Consider the following 10,449-nt stretch of genomic DNA (forward strand, 5'->3'; position numbering starts at 1 on the left):
TTCAATGTACAAAATACTCCAATGTTGTAATAGATGTAGAACAGGAATAAAGTGCAAAATTTGATTTAGCCAGATTTTTATTGAACAACAGGAAAGAAAGGAGTTGAGTAGTACAAAATGATATTCCACAACTTTATATAAATTATGTACATGTATGATCAAAAGGTAATAAACCTTGACCTTCTACAATGTAACAAAACAACTGACAACATCTAAAATTGCTTGTTGGAGATATTTCCTTGGGTCTTTGAATCCCAAGACGGATCAAAATCAAGTTTCTCCTTTCTTAACCAATACATAATCCACCAAACAAGTCATGCAAATTGACCAAAATGATAACCATTTGGGAACTTGTCTAGAAGTTGAATATTTTATCCTGTCTAGTAACATAAGAAATGTATGGAGACAATTAACCCTTTAAGCCCCAGTATCAACATGAAAATTCTCCTCAATGGCCTTTGTTTATTTTTTAAGACAAGTTAGGAGAAGTTGTTTCAACATCAAGACAATTTATCTTTGGTGATCATTTCCTTTATTCTCATGACCTGTATGTCAGATTATGTAGTGATATTGTAAGGAGAAATAAGAGGCTGATCACTATTGGGGGCTTAAAGGGTTATGGGCAATTTTTGTCTCCACCATATGGCTTAAAAGGTTAATTATGCACATCACCTGGCAGGTTCCTCTTAGGATTGGTGCTTGGGAAACAAAGGAATATGTTAATGAGGAATATGTCAATGAGCTTGGGAACCACGGGAACATGTTAATGAACATACATAAGGGGTTTGTAAGGGTAGGACAATTCAAAACTTCATCGGAGGATTACAAGGGTCGAGATAAATTTACAGGACTGATTGAGTTAAATTGTCAATAACTGTGTGCACGGGAAAATGGAATCCAGGGGAATTCCTCTCGTAAGATTTCCCCTTCACCAATAGGTGACTTGTGGTTTACTAGGAGTTGACCCAAGAAGAAAGCCGATGACATGTATACATGTATGCATAACTGACACTTCCTCTCTAGACAAAATATACAGGTATATCGATATCCTATCTCTTTTTAGCAACGCTAAATGTTTGGAGATTATCTCTCAGGGATTGGTCAGCTTCTACAACTTTACCTGATGTGGCCAAGTCCTTTTCAAATTTCCCTCTGAAGAATTCCTTTGTTCTGGTGTTGCACAGTTTATGAAGCATATCATTGTACACCTCATCAATCACATTAGACTTGACATCCTTAGTTGATGCTCCACACTTCTCTGCTGACCATTTGAATGATTTCAATAATTGTTCATCATTGTAAACATTGAAGTGTACGACTTCCAAAAAGTTACTCTTGTGTTTCTTTAAGCTTCGCTCATTCACATATTCTCTGATATTCAAATCTGCCTCTCTTACAAAGTTAAGAAATTCTTTTTTGACAAAGGTCAAATGACCTTCGTCAAGAATATTGAGAGCCTCTGGAACATGGCTTTTGTCTGTTTCTTTCAGCTTAATGAGAAAATCGACCTCCATTTCCAATTGGCTTCTACTGTCAGGTGTTGTTTTTCTTTTTCCTTTCTTTTCTGATAAAGTATCTTTTCTCAGTTTTATCATTTGGCAAAGAGCTGCACCAGACATTCGATATAAGGCGACATCATCCTCAGGTGTAATATCCTGGTGAATATCAAGCGGCTGAGAAAAATTGTAAGACTCTGTTTGTGCAAAATCATAAACTAGGGAATGCAAAATGCCTGTGACTGCTCGAATCGTACTCGATGAATATTCATTTGCCAAATCGTGGAACACTGCATTGCATACCTTTGAATTATTGGATGAACTATCCAGGTAGCTGTTCAAACTTTTCATCCAGCGCAATGACAAGTGAGCCTTTCTGTATTTTTTTATTGTGATCAATGGCAACCCTGTGATCATTTCTTTTATTGTAACTCATATATGTAGTAGTGTATTGATGTATGTATCTGAATAAGAAATTAAACCCTGCCTGTAGCATGTAGTGAATGAACACATTCCAGTACAGATCATACGAATTTCAAACTTCTACTTTGGAACTCTGAATACCTGTACATGTAGTGAACAGTACTACAATTAAATTTTTCATTGAACATAAACTCTGGGGAAAATGTCAAAGGGACAGCATGAAAAATGGAAAAACAAAAACAGAATACAGAATGAAAAAACAAATTTTTTTTATAATGTTTTCCTGTATTTTGGTCTACATGTAGATGCCAATGAGCTGAGACGCAAGCTTGCTAGAGGTGAAGAAGAACATGCCAATAAAACCAGGCAATTCAATGAAGAGGTTAGGACCACTTATAGCTGATGTCCAGTCAAAAAATAAACTTGAACGAATTAAACACCAAGAAAGTATGCATTGGTAAACAAGTACATCAGTATAGCCTGCGTAGCTGGTGGTATTGTAGGCACACGCTAAATAAATTCTTGGCTTTACTGTTGGAGCCGCTAGAAGCGAGCGGCGAAGCCATGAGGGGAATGGGGAGGGCCTTCGCCACTTGCTTCTAGCGGCTCCACCGCCAAAACTTTCTTTCGCGCGTGCTGACAATACCGCCAGCTACGCAGGCTAGTACATGTATGTACATGTAGTTACAGTCTTTGCTTTTACAAGTCTGGTATTGTGACTATTATTTTAAATGGTAGGGTCTCTGCAATAACAGTGAAGAGGTCAAGTACCATAAAGTTTAAGCTTTTTAATAAGCAGGGATCAACAATTCTAGGCTTGTTTTAGTATGTGAAAGTAACAAATAATAGATTACTAGCTTACTCTTGTCACTGCAAGGAATGCTACTTTATACCATATACACATGATGTCAAAAAACTTTTCATGATTTACTAACTAAAGAGTTTTTTCAATGGTTGATGTTTATAAGTATCACCGTTTTAATTCCTCATCCATCTACCCAATATTTCAATGTACAAAATACTCCAATGTTGTAATAGATGTAGAACAGGAATAAAGTGCAAAATTTGATTTAGCCAGATTTTTATTGAACAACAGGAAAGAAAGGAGTTGAGTAGTACAAAATGATATTCCACAACTTTATATAAATTATGTACATGTATGATCAAAAGGTAATAAACCTTGACCTTCTACAATGTAACAAAACAACTGACAACATCTAAAATTGCTTGTTGGAGATATTTCCTTGGGTCTTTGAATCCCAAGACGGATCAAAATCAAGTTTCTCCTTTCTTAACCAATACATAATCCACCAAACAAGTCATGCAAATTGACCAAAATGATAACCATTTGGGAACTTGTCTAGAAGTTGAATATTTTATCCTGTCTAGTAACATAAGAAATGTATGGAGACAATTAACCCTTTAAGCCCCAGTATCAACATGAAAATTCTCCTCAATGGCCTTTGTTTATTTTTTAAGACAAGTTAGGAGAAGTTGTTTCAACATCAAGACAATTTATCTTTGGTGATCATTTCCTTTATTCTCATGACCTGTATGTCAGATTATGTAGTGATATTGTAAGGAGAAATAAGAGGCTGATCACTATTGGGGGCTTAAAGGGTTATGGGCAATTTTTGTCTCCACCATATGGCTTAAAAGGTTAATTATGCACATCACCTGGCAGGTTCCTCTTAGGATTGGTGCTTGGGAAACAAAGGAATATGTTAATGAGGAATATGTCAATGAGCTTGGGAACCACGGGAACATGTTAATGAACATACATAAGGGGTTTGTAAGGGTAGGACAATTCAAAACTTCATCGGAGGATTACAAGGGTCGAGATAAATTTACAGGACTGATTGAGTTAAATTGTCAATAACTGTGTGCACGGGAAAATGGAATCCAGGGGAATTCCTCTCGTAAGATTTCCCCTTCACCAATAGGTGACTTGTGGTTTACTAGGAGTTGACCCAAGAAGAAAGCCGATGACATGTATACATGTATGCATAACTGACACTTCCTCTCTAGACAAAATATACAGGTATATCGATATCCTATCTCTTTTTAGCAACGCTAAATGTTTGGAGATTATCTCTCAGGGATTGGTCAGCTTCTACAACTTTACCTGATGTGGCCAAGTCCTTTTCAAATTTCCCTCTGAAGAATTCCTTTGTTCTGGTGTTGCACAGTTTATGAAGCATATCATTGTACACCTCATCAATCACATTAGACTTGACATCCTTAGTTGATGCTCCACACTTCTCTGCTGACCATTTGAATGATTTCAATAATTGTTCATCATTGTAAACATTGAAGTGTACGACTTCCAAAAAGTTACTCTTGTGTTTCTTTAAGCTTCGCTCATTCACATATTCTCTGATATTCAAATCTGCCTCTCTTACAAAGTTAAGAAATTCTTTTTTGACAAAGGTCAAATGACCTTCGTCAAGAATATTGAGAGCCTCTGGAACATGGCTTTTGTCTGTTTCTTTCAGCTTAATGAGAAAATCGACCTCCATTTCCAATTGGCTTCTACTGTCAGGTGTTGTTTTTCTTTTTCCTTTCTTTTCTGATAAAGTATCTTTTCTCAGTTTTATCATTTGGCAAAGAGCTGCACCAGACATTCGATATAAGGCGACATCATCCTCAGGTGTAATATCCTGGTGAATATCAAGCGGCTGAGAAAAATTGTAAGACTCTGTTTGTGCAAAATCATAAACTAGGGAATGCAAAATGCCTGTGACTGCTCGAATCGTACTCGATGAATATTCATTTGCCAAATCGTGGAACACTGCATTGCATACCTTTGAATTATTGGATGAACTATCCAGGTAGCTGTTCAAACTTTTCATCCAGCGCAATGACAAGTGAGCCTTTCTGTATTTTTTTATTGTGATCAATGGCAACCCTGTGATCATTTCTTTTATTGTAACTCATATATGTAGTAGTGTATTGATGTATGTATCTGAATAAGAAATTAAACCCTGCCTGTAGCATGTAGTGAATGAACACATTCCAGTACAGATCATACGAATTTCAAACTTCTACTTTGGAACTCTGAATACCTGTACATGTAGTGAACAGTACTACAATTAAATTTTTCATTGAACATAAACTCTGGGGAAAATGTCAAAGGGACAGCATGAAAAATGGAAAAACAAAAACAGAATACAGAATGAAAAAACAAATTTTTTTTATAATGTTTTCCTGTATTTTGGTCTACATGTAGATGCCAATGAGCTGAGACGCAAGCTTGCTAGAGGTGAAGAAGAACATGCCAATAAAACCAGGCAATTCAATGAAGAGGTTAGGACCACTTATAGCTGATGTCCAGTCAAAAAATAAACTTGAACGAATTAAACACCAAGAAAGTATGCATTGGTAAACAAGTACATCAGTATAGCCTGCGTAGCTGGTGGTATTGTAGGCACACGCTAAATAAATTCTTGGCTTTACTGTTGGAGCCGCTAGAAGCGAGCGGCGAAGCCATGAGGGGAATGGGGAGGGCCTTCGCCACTTGCTTCTAGCGGCTCCACCGCCAAAACTTTCTTTCGCGCGTGCTGACAATACCGCCAGCTACGCAGGCTAGTACATGTATGTACATGTAGTTACAGTCTTTGCTTTTACAAGTCTGGTATTGTGACTATTATTTTAAATGGTAGGGTCTCTGCAATAACAGTGAAGAGGTCAAGTACCATAAAGTTTAAGCTTTTTAATAAGCAGGGATCAACAATTCTAGGCTTGTTTTAGTATGTGAAAGTAACAAATAATAGATTACTAGCTTACTCTTGTCACTGCAAGGAATGCTACTTTATACCATATACACATGATGTCAAAAAACTTTTCATGATTTACTAACTAAAGAGTTTTTTCAATGGTTGATGTTTATAAGTATCACCGTTTTAATTCCTCATCCATCTACCCAATATTTCAATGTACAAAATACTCCAATGTTGTAATAGATGTAGAACAGGAATAAAGTGCAAAATTTGATTTAGCCAGATTTTTATTGAACAACAGGAAAGAAAGGAGTTGAGTAGTACAAAATGATATTCCACAACTTTATATAAATTATGTACATGTATGATCAAAAGGTAATAAACCTTGACCTTCTACAATGTAACAAAACAACTGACAACATCTAAAATTGCTTGTTGGAGATATTTCCTTGGGTCTTTGAATCCCAAGACGGATCAAAATCAAGTTTCTCCTTTCTTAACCAATACATAATCCACCAAACAAGTCATGCAAATTGACCAAAATGATAACCATTTGGGAACTTGTCTAGAAGTTGAATATTTTATCCTGTCTAGTAACATAAGAAATGTATGGAGACAATTAACCCTTTAAGCCCCAGTATCAACATGAAAATTCTCCTCAATGGCCTTTGTTTATTTTTTAAGACAAGTTAGGAGAAGTTGTTTCAACATCAAGACAATTTATCTTTGGTGATCATTTCCTTTATTCTCATGACCTGTATGTCAGATTATGTAGTGATATTGTAAGGAGAAATAAGAGGCTGATCACTATTGGGGGCTTAAAGGGTTATGGGCAATTTTTGTCTCCACCATATGGCTTAAAAGGTTAATTATGCACATCACCTGGCAGGTTCCTCTTAGGATTGGTGCTTGGGAAACAAAGGAATATGTTAATGAGGAATATGTCAATGAGCTTGGGAACCACGGGAACATGTTAATGAACATACATAAGGGGTTTGTAAGGGTAGGACAATTCAAAACTTCATCGGAGGATTACAAGGGTCGAGATAAATTTACAGGACTGATTGAGTTAAATTGTCAATAACTGTGTGCACGGGAAAATGGAATCCAGGGGAATTCCTCTCGTAAGATTTCCCCTTCACCAATAGGTGACTTGTGGTTTACTAGGAGTTGACCCAAGAAGAAAGCCGATGACATGTATACATGTATGCATAACTGACACTTCCTCTCTAGACAAAATATACAGGTATATCGATATCCTATCTCTTTTTAGCAACGCTAAATGTTTGGAGATTATCTCTCAGGGATTGGTCAGCTTCTACAACTTTACCTGATGTGGCCAAGTCCTTTTCAAATTTCCCTCTGAAGAATTCCTTTGTTCTGGTGTTGCACAGTTTATGAAGCATATCATTGTACACCTCATCAATCACATTAGACTTGACATCCTTAGTTGATGCTCCACACTTCTCTGCTGACCATTTGAATGATTTCAATAATTGTTCATCATTGTAAACATTGAAGTGTACGACTTCCAAAAAGTTACTCTTGTGTTTCTTTAAGCTTCGCTCATTCACATATTCTCTGATATTCAAATCTGCCTCTCTTACAAAGTTAAGAAATTCTTTTTTGACAAAGGTCAAATGACCTTCGTCAAGAATATTGAGAGCCTCTGGAACATGGCTTTTGTCTGTTTCTTTCAGCTTAATGAGAAAATCGACCTCCATTTCCAATTGGCTTCTACTGTCAGGTGTTGTTTTTCTTTTTCCTTTCTTTTCTGATAAAGTATCTTTTCTCAGTTTTATCATTTGGCAAAGAGCTGCACCAGACATTCGATATAAGGCGACATCATCCTCAGGTGTAATATCCTGGTGAATATCAAGCGGCTGAGAAAAATTGTAAGACTCTGTTTGTGCAAAATCATAAACTAGGGAATGCAAAATGCCTGTGACTGCTCGAATCGTACTCGATGAATATTCATTTGCCAAATCGTGGAACACTGCATTGCATACCTTTGAATTATTGGATGAACTATCCAGGTAGCTGTTCAAACTTTTCATCCAGCGCAATGACAAGTGAGCCTTTCTGTATTTTTTTATTGTGATCAATGGCAACCCTGTGATCATTTCTTTTATTGTAACTCATATATGTAGTAGTGTATTGATGTATGTATCTGAATAAGAAATTAAACCCTGCCTGTAGCATGTAGTGAATGAACACATTCCAGTACAGATCATACGAATTTCAAACTTCTACTTTGGAACTCTGAATACCTGTACATGTAGTGAACAGTACTACAATTAAATTTTTCATTGAACATAAACTCTGGGGAAAATGTCAAAGGGACAGCATGAAAAATGGAAAAACAAAAACAGAATACAGAATGAAAAAACAAATTTTTTTTATAATGTTTTCCTGTATTTTGGTCTACATGTAGATGCCAATGAGCTGAGACGCAAGCTTGCTAGAGGTGAAGAAGAACATGCCAATAAAACCAGGCAATTCAATGAAGAGGTTAGGACCACTTATAGCTGATGTCCAGTCAAAAAATAAACTTGAACGAATTAAACACCAAGAAAGTATGCATTGGTAAACAAGTACATCAGTATAGCCTGCGTAGCTGGTGGTATTGTAGGCACACGCTAAATAAATTCTTGGCTTTACTGTTGGAGCCGCTAGAAGCGAGCGGCGAAGCCATGAGGGGAATGGGGAGGGCCTTCGCCACTTGCTTCTAGCGGCTCCACCGCCAAAACTTTCTTTCGCGCGTGCTGACAATACCGCCAGCTACGCAGGCTAGTACATGTATGTACATGTAGTTACAGTCTTTGCTTTTACAAGTCTGGTATTGTGACTATTATTTTAAATGGTAGGGTCTCTGCAATAACAGTGAAGAGGTCAAGTACCATAAAGTTTAAGCTTTTTAATAAGCAGGGATCAACAATTCTAGGCTTGTTTTAGTATGTGAAAGTAACAAATAATAGATTACTAGCTTACTCTTGTCACTGCAAGGAATGCTACTTTATACCATATACACATGATGTCAAAAAACTTTTCATGATTTACTAACTAAAGAGTTTTTCCAATGGTTGATGTTTATAAGTATCACCGTTTTAATTCCTCATCCATCTACCCAATATTTCAATGTACAAAATACTCCAATGTTGTAATAGATGTAGAACAGGAATAAAGTGCAAAATTTGATTTAGCCAGATTTTTATTGAACAACAGGAAAGAAAGGAGTTGAGTAGTACAAAATGATATTCCACAACTTTATATAAATTATGTACATGTATGATCAAAAGGTAATAAACCTTGACCTTCTACAATGTAACAAAACAACTGACAACATCTAAAATTGCTTGTTGGAGATATTTCCTTGGGTCTTTGAATCCCAAGACGGATCAAAATCAAGTTTCTCCTTTCTTAACCAATACATAATCCACCAAACAAGTCATGCAAATTGACCAAAATGATAACCATTTGGGAACTTGTCTAGAAGTTGAATATTTTATCCTGTCTAGTAACATAAGAAATGTATGGAGACAATTAACCCTTTAAGCCCCAGTATCAACATGAAAATTCTCCTCAATGGCCTTTGTTTATTTTTTAAGACAAGTTAGGAGAAGTTGTTTCAACATCAAGACAATTTATCTTTGGTGATCATTTCCTTTATTCTCATGACCTGTATGTCAGATTATGTAGTGATATTGTAAGGAGAAATAAGAGGCTGATCACTATTGGGGGCTTAAAGGGTTATGGGCAATTTTTGTCTCCACCATATGGCTTAAAAGGTTAATTATGCACATCACCTGGCAGGTTCCTCTTAGGATTGGTGCTTGGGAAACAAAGGAATATGTTAATGAGGAATATGTCAATGAGCTTGGGAACCACGGGAACATGTTAATGAACATACATAAGGGGTTTGTAAGGGTAGGACAATTCAAAACTTCATCGGAGGATTACAAGGGTCGAGATAAATTTACAGGACTGATTGAGTTAAATTGTCAATAACTGTGTGCACGGGAAAATGGAATCCAGGGGAATTCCTCTCGTAAGATTTCCCCTTCACCAATAGGTGACTTGTGGTTTACTAGGAGTTGACCCAAGAAGAAAGCCGATGACATGTATACATGTATGCATAACTGACACTTCCTCTCTAGACAAAATATACAGGTATATCGATATCCTATCTCTTTTTAGCAACGCTAAATGTTTGGAGATTATCTCTCAGGGATTGGTCAGCTTCTACAACTTTACCTGATGTGGCCAAGTCCTTTTCAAATTTCCCTCTGAAGAATTCCTTTGTTCTGGTGTTGCACAGTTTATGAAGCATATCATTGTACACCTCATCAATCACATTAGACTTGACATCCTTAGTTGATGCTCCACACTTCTCTGCTGACCATTTGAATGATTTCAATAATTGTTCATCATTGTAAACATTGAAGTGTACGACTTCCAAAAAGTTACTCTTGTGTTTCTTTAAGCTTCGCTCATTCACATATTCTCTGATATTCAAATCTGCCTCTCTTACAAAGTTAAGAAATTCTTTTTTGACAAAGGTCAAATGACCTTCGTCAAGAATATTGAGAGCCTCTGGAACATGGCTTTTGTCTGTTTCTTTCAGCTTAATGAGAAAATCGACCTCCATTTCCAATTGGCTTCTACTGTCAGGTGTTGTTTTTCTTTTTCCTTTCTTTTCTGATAAAGTATCTTTTCTCAGTTTTATCATTTGGCAAAGAGCTGCACCAGACATTCGATATAAGGCGACATCATCCTCAGGTGTAATATCCTGGTGAATATCAAGCGGCTGA

This window comes from Pavona decussata, unplaced genomic scaffold (genome assembly GCF_977016875.1).
Source record: "Pavona decussata unplaced genomic scaffold, jaPavDecu1.1 SCAFFOLD_213, whole genome shotgun sequence".
Classification (NCBI taxonomy): Eukaryota; Metazoa; Cnidaria; class Anthozoa; order Scleractinia; family Agariciidae; genus Pavona; species Pavona decussata.